The sequence below is a fragment of the Notamacropus eugenii genome, chromosome 2 (genome assembly GCF_028372415.1).
Source record: "Notamacropus eugenii isolate mMacEug1 chromosome 2, mMacEug1.pri_v2, whole genome shotgun sequence".
Taxonomy (NCBI): Eukaryota; Metazoa; Chordata; class Mammalia; order Diprotodontia; family Macropodidae; genus Notamacropus; species Notamacropus eugenii.
Window position 1 is genome coordinate 373,909,855 of NC_092873.1, and position 18,948 is coordinate 373,928,802.

Here is an 18,948-nt window from a genome sequence, read left to right on the forward strand (position 1 = left end):
ACATGACAAAGTTCTATGGTGATAGGAATATGGGAAAATACGCACTGTATTATATTGTTGATGAGGCCATAAATTAGTGCCAGCTTCCTAGAGAACAACCTGGCAATAGGGACTCAGTTACAAAATTCATCATATCCTTTAACCTGAAAACACTTCTGAGACTCTAACCTAAGAACACTAGTAAGAAAAAAAGAAAACTATTCTTAGCTGCCTTATTTGTAATAGTGAAAAACTGAAAACAGAATACTGTCTAGTGACTGGGGAATGAATGAATAAATTATGACATATCAATGTAATGTGATATTGTGTGATAAAAATAACAAATATGAAGAACAGACTCTAATAGGAAAAGACAAGATGCGATGCAAAGTGAGGACAAAAAAATTAGGACAATCTACACGCTATGACAATATAAAAATAAAAGCAACCAAAATTTAAAAGTGACTGGAAGAGGACAATCATTGCCAGAAAGCAATCTGGAATTATATACCATCAGAGGTACAAAACTGATACCCTTTGACCCAACAATCCCACAGCTGAGATTATAACTTGAGGAAGTTATTAAAAGGAAAAAAGGGGCTATTGTAAAAAAAAAAAAAAAGAATTATTACTCTGATAAAGTTGGTCTCCTGTTACAACTTTTTCACCTTCATCAAAATGAAGATAGTTCAGATTTTATTTAAGTTTAGGATGAATTCCATATTCTAGTTACATTTTGAGAGAATGCCATAAATTACATAATTGATTTTTAAAGAAACATTTCCTGTCTTTTTTTCCCCACACATTTACATGGAAATCCTAGTGCTTATTTTCACCCAAGAAAATATATTTTGAGAAGTGCAAGTATTGCAACTTTTGTCCTTCCAAATAAGGTTATGCCTTGTGATACTGCCTCTGTAAAACCAGATCTATCTTGAAAATGATGGGAAAGTACGAGGGACGTAGGCACATTACCCTGGAAGCAAAGTCAGCAAAGGTTCAAGACAAAATAAAATGCTTCATAACCAACAGACAAAAAACCCCAAAAAACAAAAACATTTTTAGAAAAGGAAGTATTCATGTGATTCTAAAAAACTTACAGTGAATGCAAAACTCTTTTTCATTTATGTTTTTCAAGAAAGGAATAGCAAGAACTTGAAAGATGAATGAAAGAAAAATATATAAGAAGTTGCCCCATGTTCCCTGTTGGCAAAATAAGTAATTGAATTTATCAGCCTTCAGTGCATGGTACTTTCAAGGATCAGCCTTCAAGATGATCCTTTAAAATAAGGATCAGCCAGCAGAAACTGAATCCCTACTGTGCGCAGGGCACTGCCATTAGCTGATTGGTTTAGAGGGTTAGTTTCATTAAAAGCTCTTCTTGAATTGTTATTTTTGGGCTCCAAACATTTCACCTGGAAGGTAAGTTTTACCCCTGATTTCTGATACCTCTGTGTTTATCAAAATTTGGCCCAACAGTGCTGTCAATACTAAAGTGAAAGATTTTTTTGCTGCAGTTAAACACTTGATAATGCTACCTTAAATACACTTGAATTCATCTCGCTCCCTGCTCACATCCTGGACTTCCCCATGATGCACTGGGGCAGAATGTCTGCCTGCTGGGATAGAGTTTGTTCATAGGAAATATGAAGGGAAAATTCACGCTTGGCTGTCTAATCCAAACTGATGTTGCTTCTCTAGAGAGAGGAGAACTTGGTATGTCAGGGAAGTTAGTATAAGGTATGCAGATGGTTAATAAAATATTTAACAATGTGCTTTAGTATCACAGATCTAATATTGGGGCAAATAACCCTATGTATACATGCGTATGTATATACCCACACCCATATATATACATATATATATATATACGCATATTAAATATAAAAGGCCAAATTAACCTACTGAACTCCAAAAGCAAGATTGATTCATTATTTGAAGAGAATCACATTTTAAAAAGTATCACACGTCAAAAAGTCACATCTAGATAACAGAGCTTAATTTTGAAAGTCAGTGTTGTTAAACAGACTGGATTTAGGATTAGGAAGACCTGGGTTCAAATTCTGCTTCTAACATTTACTAGCTACGTGACCCTGGGCAAATCACTTCACCTCAGCATGTCTTAATCCACTGGTGAAGGAAATGGCAAAGCGCCAGAGGATTGAGGCCAAGAAGACCCCATGGACCACAGCGTCCATGTGGTTATGAAGAGTCCGACATGAACAAACACCTGCACCACAACACACCTTTGGGAGCTTATTTAACCCTGCTCAGCCTCGGTTTCATCATCTGTAGAATGAAGTTACCAATACTTGTACTCAGAGCCTAACTCAGGGAAAATGACACTTTGTCAAAAGGCACAGTCATCTTGGGGGAAGGAATTGGCTTACCTTTGCAAACACCCCGAGGCTACCCCTCTCCTGGTGAAATGACAATCACCTCTTCTGGTTGGACTATCTTCTGTATGACTAGAACCACCTCCCTGGACTTGTCTTCGGCATTGCTATCCAGCCCCTCACCCCTAACCTACCATCTGTCTAACTTTGTCCCAGGTGAAGAAATTTCTTGCTGCATTGAGCTTTCCCCTAAGCCAAACTATTTTATGCCTAATGTGCGCTCTCAGGTTTCAGAACTCAAAGTCTGTGTGCCAAGCCATTTTCTCACATTTCCCAAGTTTCCTTTGCCATCATGATGGTACCAGTGGCTGCCCAAACATTTTACCCACCATGGGCTTCAGAAAAGGTTGATGGGGTTAAACACACACACAAACACACACACACACACACACACACGTCCTTCCATGCTCTTCAGGGAAACTAGCTCTTTGCAGTTGAAATAAAGGGAAAATTAAATCAGGTCTCGGAATAGATTAGGGAGAACCAAGGCAGGAGACATACAAAGTGAATCCTGGTTAGTTATGGCTCCTGCTTATCTCCTCAAACAAGCAGAAGAGATTCTGATGAGTTATTTAGATTTTATTGATGTAAGCCGGTGCTGCTGAAATGCTGCTGGCTCTCTCTCATTTTGTGTCTATTAGTATAAAAGCACATAGAGCACATTTTCAGAAGAAAACAACTTGAAATTGTTTACACATACACACATGCACGCATGCACATACACACACATACACTCCATCATCTTGTTCTGTGCAGTGGCTGGTTTCCAGTCTTCACCAACTTTTTTCTAGGAAGGCTATTGGCTTGTTTTCTTGATTAACTCAGGATTATAGACTCAGAGGAAGAAGAAACTTCTGAAACCATCTATTCCAATGCCTTCATTTCATAGCGAAAGAAACAAAGGCCTAGAGAGGAAAAGTTAGTTCCCCAACATCACACAGATAATATGCGGCAGAACCGGTATTCAAACACAAGTCCTCTGACTTCCCCTCTCCCTCTAAATCTACCACTCAGATTCATTATTCCACCAAAATATCCCTTAAGATATCAGCATGATTAGGCTCTGAAAAGGGCAGTTCAAGGGGTCTTATGGGACCAGGCTGGGTTCTTTAACCCTCTCTGCTAAGGCATGAAACCACCTGCAGACACTGTCTCTTCTTATCTACTAGAAGAGAGATGGTGAAACTGCAGCTCACAATTCCTCCTTTACTTTTATACTTGTGGAAGCATACTTGCATTGTGCCTCTCCACCTTGCCCCCCCCACCCCTGGCCTTGCTTTTCCCATCACTCTTGTCCACACTGCTGACTGTAGCTCCTCCATCATCACCGCTTTAGATAGCTGGACACTGACACTGTCCAAGTAGAAGGCCCAGTGTCTTGTCATAATTCTCCTTCCCTGCCTCAATCTAACACAGAAATTCATAGTGAAGTTAAACCATATGGTGAAGAATCATGGATCCCACAAGGCATTACCTTCCCACCAAACCTCAGTTTCCTCCTTTGGGAAATGGGGATGACTAGAAAGAGTGTGCTGAGAGTCTATCTACCCCTCACATTCAACCAATTACTATGCTTTTTTGGATCTTTCCTCATGTAGCCATAGCACTCACTAAGTCAGATCTTTATCACTTTTGGCCTGGACCACTACTTTTGCTGTTGAGTTGTTTTTCAGTCCCATCCAAGTCTTTGTGACCCCATTTGACTTTTCGTGGCAAAGACACTGAAGTAGTTTGTCATTTCCTTCTCCAGCTCATTTTACAAATGAGGAAACAGAGGCAAACAGAGTTAAGTGACTTCTCCAGGGTCACCCAGCTAGTAAGTGTCTGATGCTGGATTTAAACTCAGATCCTCCAGACTCCAGTCTGGGCACTTTATCCATTTAACTATCTTGTTGCTCTAAATGATACATATTCCTAAATCACAGGTCTGATTATGCTATTCTCTTGCTCAGGGAACACCTTATGGTCTTTCAGAGAAAATAAAAGGTTTTCCTAGGCTTCACAATCTGACTCCAGACTACCTTTTTAGAATATAGTCTTCTCCATGTACTCACCACTGCAATCACATTGACTAGGCTGCTTGCATCCTAATTCTCAACTCTAAGACTTTACAGAGGCTATCTGTTATCTGTGACTGGAAAACTCTTTCTCCTTTTCTCCATCTTATTATAGATGCCTTTTCTTCCTTAAGAGTGCCACCTCCTATGAAAGCCTCTTGTGATCTCCCCTCTCTCTCCCTACTGTTCACCTTAAAATTTGTGTGTATACATACACACATACATAGACATATATACACACACACAGAGAATCTGAATTGTTATATACGTGTTCTCTCCAACAGAATGTGAGCTCTTTAAGGGTTGAAAACTGTTTCATTTTTGTCATATCATTAGAAATAAGTGCAATGCCTGGCACATAACAGGTGCTTAATAAATGCTTATTAAATGAATATGGAAATTAATGAAATGCACACTTCCTCAATACTCCCTGGCCCTTGGGGTCTTCCATCCCCTGCTTGGAGAGGTATCAGAGAGCTCCTCCCAGATCTTTTGCTTAAGGAGGGGGCATAGGGCAGCAACCTCATTGTTTCCTACCTGGCTACTCACCTAGACTTGATCACTGGCTCTAGAAACTCATCTTTCTGCAAAACCACATGAACTCTGATACTCACACCTCAGTACTCTCTGCACCTTGCGCCAGAGGGTAAGAGGGTAGATAGCAGAGAGCTTCTCCCAGATCTCATACTTAAAGAGTGGCCCCAAGGCAGCCACCTCATCATTTCTCACCTAGATGAAGGACTTCATCATCTTTCCCACCCTATGGAAGGATCCTCCTTCCCATCTCCCTCTCCAGTTTTTCAGTTTCTTCTCCTTTTAGCCAGTAAGCTCCTTCAGGGCAGGGATTATCTTCTACTTTTCCTGGTATCCCCAGAGCTTAGCAGAGTACTCAGCACATAGTAGGTCCTTAATAAATGTTTACTGATTGGCTAACAGATATGAGTGTTATAGAAAAGTTATTGAATAGGAGTTTCAGATTCCTAGATTTAAGTCTTGGTTCTTTCACTATACCAGGGCTATTTAAACTTTTTCCACTCTGGACCCTTTCTGATTTTCTGCAGTGGTTGCATGGCCTTAAGGCATACATAGTGCAAAGTGAACATGCTTTGTGTTCAGAACCAAGGCTACAGTGAAGATTCCCGATGCAACATTCCATATGAGGTTGCAAGCCACAGTTTAAGAACCTGTGTGACCTTGGAAGAGTCAGTTAAGAGCTTCAGTTTGGGATCTAGGCAACTGCAAACAGGTCCTGGCTCAGCTATTTGCCTCCTTGTCTTTTCTCTTGGTCTAATTACTTAGCTTTTATGGGCCAATGTCTACCTTTTCTTCATAGCAAACTGAGAGGAGTAGACATAGTGAGTGGTAAGGTCTTTTTTAGCTCTAAATCTATGAGCCCGTAATCCCTTCTGCGAAACTATCTGGATCTCAGTTTTTTCATTTGAAAAATGATTAGAATAAGCTAAATGTGCTTGGCACATAGAATTCACTTAAAAATGCTAGATGAAAAAAGAAAGAGACTTTTAAGGCCCTTTCCAAGTCTAAAGTTCCCATGTCCACAAGCAAAAGAAAAGGGTCCTTGCCTTTGAGGAAGAAACTAACATATTAGTTGGTGAGAAAGAACTAACATATTAAACAACTGTCCGAGGAGACAAGACATTAAGTGCTAAATTACATAGCACACACGATTAAATGCAATTGAATTCAGAGAAGTGGGAGACAGAAAATGACTGAAAGAATCAGGAGAAAAGATTCAAAGATGTGGTGAGAGGTGAGCCAGGTCTTGATTGACACATGGAGCCTATGTGAATTTGATCAGGAGAACCTATGGGAAAAACTGGAACAGACTGCTCTTGTCTATATCGTGTGTATGTGTGTGAGTGTGAGTGTGTATGTGTGTGTATAAGGAAGCATCTGTTAACCAACCACAAGAAGTCTACATCGATTGTCACATTATTTCCAAAGGGGATTCGAGAAGAGGCTGTAAAATGGGGACAAGAAGTTAGTGCCTCCAACAATGGGAATAATAATTGCAAAGCAAGTTGTTGCTTCTATGGAAAATCTCTTTCTTTTGCTAATGTTTTTCACTTTTCAGTGAGAAACTGAGGCACAGAGTTTAGGTTTCCAGATGTTTTGTTCAATCCTAATCTAGATCTGGGTTTTGGGAAGACCCATTCCTTTCACAAGTATTAATCCTTTTCTACAGGTGACAGGATTTTGTTCATGAGGGAACAGAAGATGAGGATATGAATCTGTCAAGTTTGGAATATTTCTCTAGGGTTCTACAAGTGACAGGAAACAATGGCAAGCCAGTCTCTTCTGAGAATAGTCCCTTTGTTCCTCATCACAGTCTTACAGAAAAGATTATTTGCAATTCTTCACAGCCTTACAAAATATTCAGATTTTTCAATGAAAAGAGTTTTCCCACATTGTGGATACACCCACACAGCAAGTTTCAGAAGTGAATGAAAATGGCTACAGATCTAAAGATGTTGACGATGTCTCCATCTTCCCAAGCCATAGCTCTGGTGAACAACTTTCCTTCAAAGTCCCTGCCCTGAAGAACCTGCCCAGCCTTGACAGTATCACTCAGTGGCCCTACAGCTAAGCTAGAGAGCAGACACATGGGTCACACAGTCCCATGTCCTCGAGTGGACTGGCAGAGGCACAGTAATGATTCCCTGGTCGAGATGCTAATGGAGTTTTCACATGGAGAAGCTGCTTGGGTGAAGGAAAAAGGTCCTGACTTTAATGTTGTTGATTTTCTACTTAGACAGATGCACATCTGCAAGATCAAGCCCAGGGGGATCCTGCCTCTTTCTGCAGTCACCTCGGCTGCTCAGGATGGAGTTCTGTTCAGCCAATACCTTTCACAAGTAGCAACACTCATTTTAAATTAGTCTTGGAACAGCTGCTTACCCAAGGAGAAATCCAATTCAAAAGATCTCCCATTGGGTAGAGCAACAAACTGTAGCAAGACAGATAGAGGAAGATGGCGGCACAAGGACCCAAGAGATATTAGACAACTTCCTCTAGCTTTTTAGGCTCCTGTTTCAAGCCCCACTGAGATATATGAGCAGGGAAAGCTGACAAGTCCAAATCCTCCTCCAATCCATTTTTCAACCATAAAAGATGAGAAGAAAGGAAACTGGAAAATATGGTTTTGGTCTGTTTTGTGAACTTATGAAGGGAACATAGTCACTAACTTGTGTTACCAAGTATATCGACAAGTCAAGTGCAGGGAGAGAGGGAGAATGGCATTCCAGCACTTTTTCAGAGGGCTTTAATTTCTTTCCATTTCTCTTGAATGAGTGAAAAAATGCTTCAGAACACCCCCCCCCCCCACCTCACCCCCACAAGCTCTTCCTGCTTGGCCTCCCACAGTGTCTCCTCTTCTCTCCCTCTGTCCTGGGGTGGGAGGCTAGTTCAGGGAAGGCAGTGGGCAGCTAGTGCTCTGGCTCAGCTCCCTCACCTCTGGGGGTGGGGGGTCAGGCTGAGTCTGAGAGACGTTGGAGGGAGGGAATAATCTCAGTTTCTTTGTTCTCTTCCAGGGGAAAAAAATATGCCCTGACCAGAGTTCGAGTGTGAATAAGGCTCACATTTCTCTTTGCTCAGATAACCTTCATCTACCTACAAAGTTGGAAATGTCTGGGAAAAATGGGTTAGTCACATCATCCTCCGCACTCCCAGCCAGGAGATGGAACAAAGGGTGCACCAGGAAGCTAGGAGCACTGGTTTTTCTGTCCATTTATTTATATGGCATTTTGGTTTTTACAAAGCAATTCATGAACATGTTTACCAGCTGGTCCTAAAAGTAAGTTCACTATAACTCTCTTTAAGTACATACATACACACATACATACTTGTACACACACGTAGTAGTACTTGGTACTAGGTCATGTAATACACTAATACACCAAAGACCAAGAGAAGGGATCAGCTCTACTGAGGTGATCCTGCTGTTAGCTCAGGGCAACTGTCCATGCTTGAAGGCTCCTGAATTCCCATCTTGGTGCTGGACCTGCATCTCCTTTAGGCTCCCTGGGCATAATTCAGTGAATTGTAAAAGCTCACTTTTTTAATGGTGTCTGAAACAAGCCCAAAGAGTTAGAACATCTCTGTAATGGGAATCACTGATTTCCTTCTTATTCAGTGGTAGCTAATTGTGTTACTTCCCTTTACTGGACCTTAGCCTACTGCTCTGTTCAATGGGAATGATGTTCCTCCTTGCCTTAAAAACTGAATCTCTCTTATATTATTAATATTATATCTCTATTATATTATATGAGTCAGTAGGAGTCAGTAAGCCTGACAAGGTGTGAAATCTCAGACAAGGAAATCAGTTTTCTCTCTCCTACCACTTTGTACTTCTGTGAAACCTCATTCTATCCTCCCACAACTGATAGAACCCCAATTCTAAAGTGGCAACTTTCATGTCTAATGAATACAATCTCCAGGCCTTGGCTGTCTGGGCTGCAGACTGGACCTTAGTCTGCCATGTCCCCATTTCTGCTCAGCCTGTTTAAGAGGTGGTGGTGCTCCCACAAAGCCATCTGGGGAAGCTGCCTGGAAGGGCGGGTGATCTTCATAAATGGACAGGAAATAGAAAAGACGAATGTTGGGCGGATGACAGATCCCTGAATTCAGTTAACGGGGGCCTTCAAGATACGAGCTGTTCTATTAAACATAGGCCCATTATGCTGGCCATCCACTTTAAACCCCAGAGTGATTAAAATGCTGGCAGGAAATGAAAGCTCCCTATTGAAGGGCCTTCCCCGAGGTCCTCATTTCAAACCAAATTTTACAGCACCGCACAGGAACAAAGGAGCCCCAGTCCTCCAAGTCTTCTTTTTGTCACTTTGGACAAAGAAACCCCCTCAAACGCCCTCCCAGAACAATGGCCTCTGTGGAGCCAGAGCCCCGCCAAGAATGGGCACAAACCATACAGAAACACATTTTAAAAATACATTTTACACTGCCCTTGACATTTCAGATAAATAGAGGGCAATGCACTGAAATTCCAAATATTTCATCCTGCCCCCCCCTTTCCCCATCACAATGAGAATTTTCTTACGTCCCCCAATCTACTTGATCTTTGACATTTTGGCCTCTGCAAAAGGAGGACATAGTAGAGTAGTCAAAGAAATTAATTATGCAGATAATTGCATTTGATTAAAATGATGACTGTAACTGAGAGTGTAATAAGCAAAAGCTTGTAGTAGTCTTACCCAGAAAAGACACCAAGGAAATATCTGCAATTCCTTTTTTATTATTTTGTTTTTAAAAATTTAAATTTATATAATCTTTTCTTAATATCAGTATCATTCCTGAATATAATTCTACTCATTTGCCCCTCAACAAACCATCCCTTGTAAAGAAAAATAAAGAAGGGGGCAGGGAGAGAAACAGTTTGGCAAAACTAACCAACCCATCAACTGAATCTGACTTGATAAATATCTGGGGTAGAATTTGAACCCATGTCTTCCAGATTTCTAGTCTACCATGCTGTAGAGCCTCTCTTGCTTTATCAAAATGAGATTTTTGAAAATTTGTTGTTTTTTTTTCTTTTTAAGGTGGAGTAATAATAGCTAATATTAATATATTTATTGCATTTATAATATTTATATGGTGCTTTAAGGTTTGCAAAATGTATTATAAATATGATCTCATTTTATCCTCACAACAATGCTATGAGGTACTGTTATCCCCATTTTACAGATGGGAAAAATGGGGCAGAGAGGTTAAGTGACTTGTTCAGGGTCACACAGATGTGTATAGGGTAAGATTTGAATTTAGGTCTTACTGATTCCAAGTCCAGTGCTCTATTCACTGGGTCACCTCATTACCTCCCCACCTCCTATCTCCAACCCTGAGCCTTCATAGGAAAGGGTGACATAGTTTTTACTGAATCACTCAAGCTTTACTCTTCCCTACTGTGGATGTTTACCTGGATTTGGCAGGCTGGTAACAGCCAGTTGTTTCTTAGTGAATGGAACATGAGACCATATGTTGCAATGTTTAAGCAATTTTGAACCAGAGGTGTAATTCTGAGTGTCCTTTGCAGAAATTGTACATTAAATACCCAAAGGATCTGAGCTGTACAAGACATGCAGCCTTTTTTTAGCACTTTTTCCCCTTAGCAACAAAACCACTCGACAGCACTTCTATCCTATACTTCCACAACAAGTTTACTGAGTGTGCTGGGGAGATGATGATGGCTTCTGTTTTTAGGAGAGGCTATGTTCTAAACAGGAAAGGATGGTTCCTAGGGGATGAGGGAGGCACAGAAAGAAGGGCTGGGAAATACCAGTACCCCTCCTAAACTGGCATTCTGATGTGTTTGTTACTGTTCAGTCATGTCCGACTTTCCATGATCCCTAATTGAGGCTTTCTTGGCAAAGATACTGGAGGGTATTTGCCATTTCCTTCTCCAGCTCATTTTACAAATGAGGAAACTGAGGCAGAGTTAAATGACTTGCCCAGGGTCACTCAGTTAGTACATGTCTGAGGCTGGATTTGAACTTGGGAATACGAATCTTCCTGATTCCAAATCAGGCGCTTTATCCACTGTACCACCTAACTGCCCCTTTCTGGCATGGGCTACATGGATATATAAGACAACCTGGGTCTTCACAATTCCGTGTCCTTTCAGCAGGCCTCCAAGACAAGTTTGCTCAATGATATGTAAGTTGAGCTGAGGGTGTGGAATGAAATGAGCAAAGAAAATCATGACAGATGTTCAGATCATTTAGAAATATTTTTAAAAGTTTCTATGGGTTTCACAGTATGACAAGTCAAGATATTTCACTCTAGGCCTCAATTTTCTCATTGGTAAAATTAAGATCATATATAGCCCAGTACCTACCTCATACAGAATTTTTGTCAGAAACGAATGAGAGAATCTCTGAAAAGTACTTTGAAAACCTTAAAGTACCACATGAATGCCAGCTATGATCTGTTTCCCTCCTTATTCTCCTCATGTATTTGTTAATAACGCTAAAACTGAACTGCAGATTTAAATAAGGCAAAAACCCAGTGTCACAGGCTTCCCCTCTCCCTTCCCCCTACTTGCCCCCAGCCCCAGACCTCAGTTTAATGTGAGTCATAGGCTGATGTGACAGACCTACTTTCTCTCTGCCAGAGCCTTGTACAATCTTTTCAATTTCTTGGGAGAACAGTTTAGGGTCCATCTTTAAATAAAGGGGAAAAAACACCTCAGCATAATTCCAAATTGATTCTCAACTTGGTTTTACCCTGGGGTGGGCTGGTAAATGTTTAACAGCCAGCTCTCTGGAAAAAAAAATGTACACAAGACACACTTCTAGGTTTCATCTGCATCATTAACATTTTCTCCATTACTTTCTCAAGGCTAGCCAATCAACAAAACAATAAATCAAGCCCTGATTTGTAGTGTTTGCTGATTTCTGAGGTGGAAATGCTCACGCTGAAAATTTAACAGTTGGCTCTGGGGAACTGGTAGGGGTAGGCTCCTGGATACCACGGATACTATCCTTGACTCTAATGACAATGTACGTATGAAGGAGTTATCTTGATTTGTATTTCTTGTTTTCTTAGTGATGTGCAACAAATTTGCGTATAATTAATAGTTTGTGCTTTTTTTAATAATTGCTTCTTTGCATTCTTTGACTACTTATCTACTGGTAAATGACTTTCATTTACACACACACACACACACACACACACACACACATATTGGATTTCAGATCCTATTAGAGAGACCTCATACAAAGTTCCACTCCCCAATCTTTTTCCCGTTCATTTACTAGTTGTTTTGATTTACAAAGCATTTCAATTTCACATAAATTCTCTATTTTGTCTTTTGTGATTGCGAGAGTTTGGTTGCCAACTCTCCCTCAAGCCAAACCTGTGATAGGTATATGATCTGGTACCTGTCTATGTTTTTGTGGCAAGAATGTTAATATATTCAGGTTGTGTGTCCATCCCCGATGAACTTAGAGATCCAAATACTTGGCATGTATCCCAAAGAGATCAAAGATAGAAAGGCCTCAAATATACACCAACACTTATAGCATCACTTTTTGTAATAAAGAATTGGAATCAAAGTAGATGCGCATGGGTTGGGAAGTAGCCACAGAAGTTTTAGGACATGAATATAATTGAACATTATTATGCTTTAGCAAATAATGGATGTGAAGAATACAGAGAAGCATGGGAAAATATATATGATGTTAAGTGAAAGCAGGAGAACCAAGAAAACCACATATACAGTAACTGTGAATGGAAAGAATAAAATTGCAATAAAACCGAGCCTCATACAACAGGGCTGACGAAGTTTCAACCTGAAGAAGAGATGAGGAAAGGTGCCTTCTTCCTTTCCTTGCAGAGGCTGGGGACTACGGGTATGGAACACTTCATATATTGTCAGGATTCTTTGATATGGAGGTTGGTTTTGGTAAACTGTTTTGCTTTTTTCTCTCTTTTTATGAATTGTAATAGAGGATACTTTTTTGGGTGTGAGGAGACCAATATATTTGGAAATGAAGGTGATATGAAAACAAAATGAATGAAGAGCATTCCTTTTTAAAAGACAATGTGTGAAGAAAAACTGAATTACTGAAGCAGTGATCAAACATTTTCTGCAGAAAAACACTCACAATTTATGTGAAATTTTTCATGGTAAAGGCACACTATTGTCATTTTGTTCTAAGTTATTCTCAACAATCATCAGTTCTTTTTCAGAAATTTTTCTGAAATATGAAATGATACAAACATATCAAGTCTGGAAGAGGCAAGAGGGCCCCACTACCGCCCACCCTACCGTACGTGTGGCATTTCTACCTGGGATGCACACACACACACACTTTCTGGCTACTCGGCTAGTCTCAGCAAGTTAAACCCTAAAACTCTCTCTGAGTTCTGAAGTGTCACTACCTCATTAATATGAGGACCTTAAGGTTGCCTTCATAGTCTGGTTTCCATTTCTGAAGAGAATTTGATAAGCTCTTTTAACAGTTCCTACCCTAATCTGGACTATCCCTAATATCCTTCCATCTTCTCCTTCTACCTACGCTCCAGCAGAACCTCTGCTGCTGATAATAATACCTATCCCCATTTGAGCACAACAAATCTCTGGAAGAGTTTGGGTTAGAATGAACACCATCAGGATAAACATCACATTTTACACAGCATCCTTTTTCATTCATGCTAATAAAAATGAAAAATCTCAGAAAAAAACAACAATAAAAGTTCGCTCTTATTTGTTATTCTTTTTCTTCCTTTGTCCCTCTCCCACATCTTTTCCTTATTTTAGTATAAGTTTAAATTCCAGGCCTACAAGGCAAAATCTACACTGGATCTTCTGCATCATTGTCCTTTAAAACACCCTGAGGGGTCCCCCCAATTTGTGGGTCTCTAACCACTTCAGGGGAGGACAGAGTGTACAGGGGGACACTGCTATATCTGTTTCAGAAGATGGGTTAAATTCATTTCCAAACCACATGGATATCAGAAAACACTGAGACTATTGAAGAGAACTTCAAATTCCTAATTTCATAAGAAAAAAAAAGTTTGTGCCTAGAATTTTAAAAGAAAAACTATTTCTATGAACATGAGTTTTGGTATAAACTTTGTTAAAGAACCCTAAACCTAAATACCAGCACTCTACATTCCTGCAATTTCCTCTGAGTGCTGAAGGAGGTCACTGGTTTAATTACTTAATGGTGAATTTTGTATTTACATTTCAGGCAGGCAGAAGATATAAATTCAAGGAGTATTCTTGCTATCACAGGCACACTGGGAACGTTTATGTGCTACAAAGCTACAAAAGATGCAATGAGTGGGTCTTTCCCAGCTATCTCCATTAGAAGAAGTGGCTAGTTTTTTTTCTTAGTAGACAGAGTTCAAATCTAGCCTCAGACACTTACTGTGTAACCCTGGGCAAGTCACTTAACTTTCCTCATCTGTAAAATGAGCAGGAGAAGGAAATGACAAAACACTCCCATATTTCTGCCAAGAAAATCCCAAATGGAGGCAGGAAGAGTCAGACTCAACAACAAAAAAGCTAAGTCCCAAGCAGGTTATATAATTTGCTCCAGGTCACATACAGGTGAGAAGTAGCAAAGATACACTTGGAATAAAGGTATTGCCTCTGAATCCAGGGTTCTATCCATTAGAACCACTTTGCCTCCACTCTATAACATGATCTCAGGTGCCACAGGCAAATCTTGGAGACTTTAGAGATTTCTAGGTTTACATCTGTGGAGGAAGTTTCCACACAAAGAGGATTAAAAAAAAATCTCGTTTTAAAGCCTTGATATAATCCAAGTCAAACCTGTTTATTTACAGGAAAAGTCAGTCTTATGGAGTAGTAAACAACACTTTGTTTCTTTGCCATTCATTACGCTATTTACCCTCCTAGAGGTAGTCCCCAACTACCAGTGCCATCACCACCACCACCACAGTTTTCTTAATTCCAATTAACCTACACCCTTTGAGTTCAGAACAGTAAGGACCACTACTACCAATGAAATCCAGTGCTCCTAAGAGACCTCTAGCAGATTTTTCAATATTTTCTTCTTGGACTCTGGTCTATCTGTGGTTTGTTGGATGTGTTAAGCTGTGCACTGCTGTCAAAGAGATGTATAATAACTCTTAGCTAAAAGAAGTGAATTAGGTAAATTCATAATAAATGGGGGTTCTATTGACAAGGTTAATCATTTGCATGTTTGAAATCGAACTTCAAAAGAGAATAAGGCTCACCTTCTCTGCCATCAGAGAAAAGGATGCGTGAATTTCTTAAGTAATTTTAAATTTTCCACATTTTTAGCATTTCACAGAAGAGACTTAAGAACGAATTATCAAGTTCTGACATCCGTAAATCAAGGCAGAAGTTCTTTACGAATGATTAACTTGTACGATAGAAGCGAAAACAGAACCATAATTCATGAATTTGCTAATTGCTCTTCCCTGCTATGACACTGGCCTGTTGAGCTTTGGCTAGTACCATATACAAATCATTGTCCTTCAGTTAACAGATGAGATGTTACCAAGGGTTGATGACTAACTCTGTGTGTGGCTCAAGAGAAGAAAGGCAATAAACAGGGTCTTCTAAATGGAATGGCCAGAAAGGCTATCCTGGGGGTCATGACTGCCCACGAAACTCGTTATGCTCTGGCTCACAGCCTCACACAAAGCGAGCTCAACATATGACAGCATGGAAGAACCAGGCCTTTTCTTTCTCCTTTAAAGCCCAGGACACCTCAGGCTGAGGTAATAGCCTACTCTGGACTAAAGATTAGAGTAAGAGAAGGTGTGCTGGGGAAGGGTCTTGAGAACAAACATAAAAGCAGCTTATTCTCTTATGAGCAGCCTTTGTGTCCCCTTTAGTCTAGACCAGTGCTGGGGTTAGAAGGCACTACCAGCATGTGGTAGTAATCACAAAGACCAATTTGTTCTGAGCATGTCAAGGTCAATGACATTATGGTGAAGGAGAATATCTTGAGCCCTAGGAGTCTGCAGTGGTTCCTGAATGTCATGTGGGATCACTGTGCTCCCCTATGTCTCTAACCCCCTCCTCCTTTTCCTTGTTCCCCTCCCCCACTAGTCTGCCACATCCCTTCCAGCATCTTGTTGGATCAGTTCTCTTTCTGGCAGAAGGAAATGTCTGTAGAAATGGAAACAACCTCATTCTGGTGGCCTTCTGTTGGTCAACAAGTAAACATTAAGGATGCTGACAATGTGGGAGGCCCAAGAGGAAGTCCAGCTGGATTCATTGAAATGAAATAACCTTTCTATCCCAAAACACAACATTTTTTGTCAGGAAATTGGTATCTGGCTACATCCAGTTTGTGAGGGATTCTGTCTGTTCTTACTCCAAAAGGCAGGAAAAATTGGAACTCCAGCTTTTCACTCTGAGAAAACCTTCCTTTGGCAGGTGGAAAAAAGATAGGATGATTTTCCTGGATAGACTTTCATTCCTTTTTCCCTGAGAGATTTGTTTCAAGGTAAAAGCCATCATTGGTCAAGAAACTCTGTCTCTACAAGAGGGCAGAAAGTGGAGTGAAGAGGAGGGAAGAAAAGGGGAAAAAATGGTTAAGGAACACTGGGGGGTGGGTAATCAATTAACCCATCAATCAGTAAGAATATGTAAGTGTCTTCTCTGTGCTTTACACCTTGTCAGTGTGAATCTGCATTTAGCTTTTGATTTCTGGTTGGGGCTAGACTTTATTACTTCATCTAGTGACACTTTCACTTTGGTTCCAATTATTTCAGAAGTTTACTAACACTCCTTTGCTTTTGTTTATCTTTGGTCAACGTGATGGCAAAACAAATGAAGTAATCATCAGATCCAAAGAAATCGAAAAGGGTACCATGCTGTCTCATAGGTATTCTTTGGCTGAAAATATTCAGTGTTGGAACTCTCAGCTGCAGCTCAGAGTTCCTTATTTTGAGGGAGATTTCAAAGATAGGCAACAAGAGATTCTGTTATTTTTAACATGAGTATTTTTGTTTTTAAAAGATTCCACTTGATGTTTCAGCTTTTCACATAAGGCTTGGTCACAAATATGGATGTGGGAAAAGCCTTTCAGACAAATTTGAACATGGAATATTATGGAAAAAAAGGGAACTGTATGTAAAGGTCTAATAAAACTTGGTATCTTTAGCTTTCTCTCCACTAGTTCACATGACCTTGGACCTATTTTTAGAAATGCAACAATTCCCATTTGGATATAGAGTGATACCTTGTACAAGAATCTGGTTGAGCACAAATAAACTTGAGGGAAGTATTGACTTAAAAATAAAACACTGGAAGGGGGAGAAAGATATTCCCCCATTCCCCAAACCCTCTGTGAAAATTTCCGGAAAAACTGTAAACAAAGGCAGGTTTGACTCAGAAGCTGAGTGACTCTGGTAAACTGTGGAGGTTGGGGGAATATATCAAACCTCACAGAGTGAGGAAATGTTTGTAAAACAGTTAGTAAATCACAGGCAGCCAGGCTCAGCCCCGAAGAACAGCCTGAGTGACATGCTGCCAAAATCACAGCTGGGAGACAGAGGGCCAAGCACCCATTCTGCTTTATACCCCTCTTTGGATGATCCCTGCAGTCCATTCTTTCTATCTCCTCTTTCTACAGAACTTGGATGAAGTTGATGTTAATTAGTTCTGTGCCAATGGCAGAACTGGCTGCCACCCATCTAGTGCCAAGGCATGTAAGGATCAGTTTGGTTATACAAAACACAGGATATGAGGCCTCTAAAAGACTTCTCTGCAGAATGATACTGACTGACCCTTTGGTCCTGGTGACAAAGCTTAAAATTCCAGCTGGGAATTCAAAATCACACTTAGCCTGGAAAAAAAAAATTTTCCAGAGATGAAACCCTGGCATGCACAGATGGGGCAAAATATGCAACTGGAAGCTTCAAATGGATTTGCTAAATGCTTTTCGATCATTATCCTTCCCAACAACTCAACAACACATCTGTATGGTTATCATGCTCATGATTTTACACGGCAGGAAATGGTGAAACTCCTTTGAACCTTTCAGCTAAAAGCTTCCTTTTGGTTCAGAACTTTTTCCAGAAGACAGAAAAAATAAAAAAAGGAAATTTTCTGAGTATAATGGTGGGGAGCTGTATAATACAGGATTTAAGGAAACATTCCTGATCATTAGAATCAAAAACTCTCTCCTACTATTGGGATCTACCTTCTTCCCCTCTAATGTTTTCTTAGGGTATGTCTTCTTGTCTTTCATAAGAATAACAAAAACAAAAGCTGGTGTTTTCCATACAACACTTTAAGGTTTGCAAAGTGGTTCACATGAATCAGTTCATTTGACCCATACAACAATTCTGTGAGGTAGGTGTCATTGTTGGTCCCATTTTACAGATGAGGAAACTGAGGCTAAGAAAGAAAGACCAAGTGACTTGCACAGAGTCATGCAGCTAATAAAGTATGATTTGAACAGAGGTCTTTCTTACTTCTGGTCCAGGACTGCAAGTACGTACACGCACACACACACACACACACACTCACACACGTACATGATTGCCCTCTCCTATATAAGTTTAAATATAAATTTGCAGAGAATGGTCACTTTGTACTTAATCTAGGGATGCTAGAACCTAAAACCAGAGAGTAACTGTTTTTGAAAATCTTTTTTAAACTCAGGAAAAACAATTCTATCCTTTTGAATTGAGTAACTGTAAACACCAATGGCTGACTATTCCTGTAGGCTCCTTGTGGGTAGAGATTATTAGTTCTTGTCTTTGTCCCTGGCACAAGGCCTGGCACAGAATAGAAGGTTAATATATAGTTGGTAAATTTAAATGAATTGAATTCTAGTTACACCTTGACTCTGAAGCAGCTTGACATTCACTGTGTTAAGAGAGAAGTCTACCCTGTCTACATTCTCCACCAAGGAAGGACTAAGCTGGATCATGACCAGCAGGACCCTTATGAGCACCAGTAAAAGGCCTTCTCCAGAGTCATGATGCCTTCAAACTACTTGGAATGCTCTTTGGTCTCTTTTCATGCTCTT

General features: G+C 40.2%; 1 protein-coding gene across 13 annotated transcripts in view; it reads right to left on the reverse strand.

Annotated features, from left to right (window-relative positions):
- Window positions 1-18,948, reverse strand: part of BCAS3 (BCAS3 microtubule associated cell migration factor) — an 803,928-nt gene that overhangs the window by 208,925 nt on the left and 576,055 nt on the right. The gene's annotated exons all lie outside the window — the stretch shown is intronic.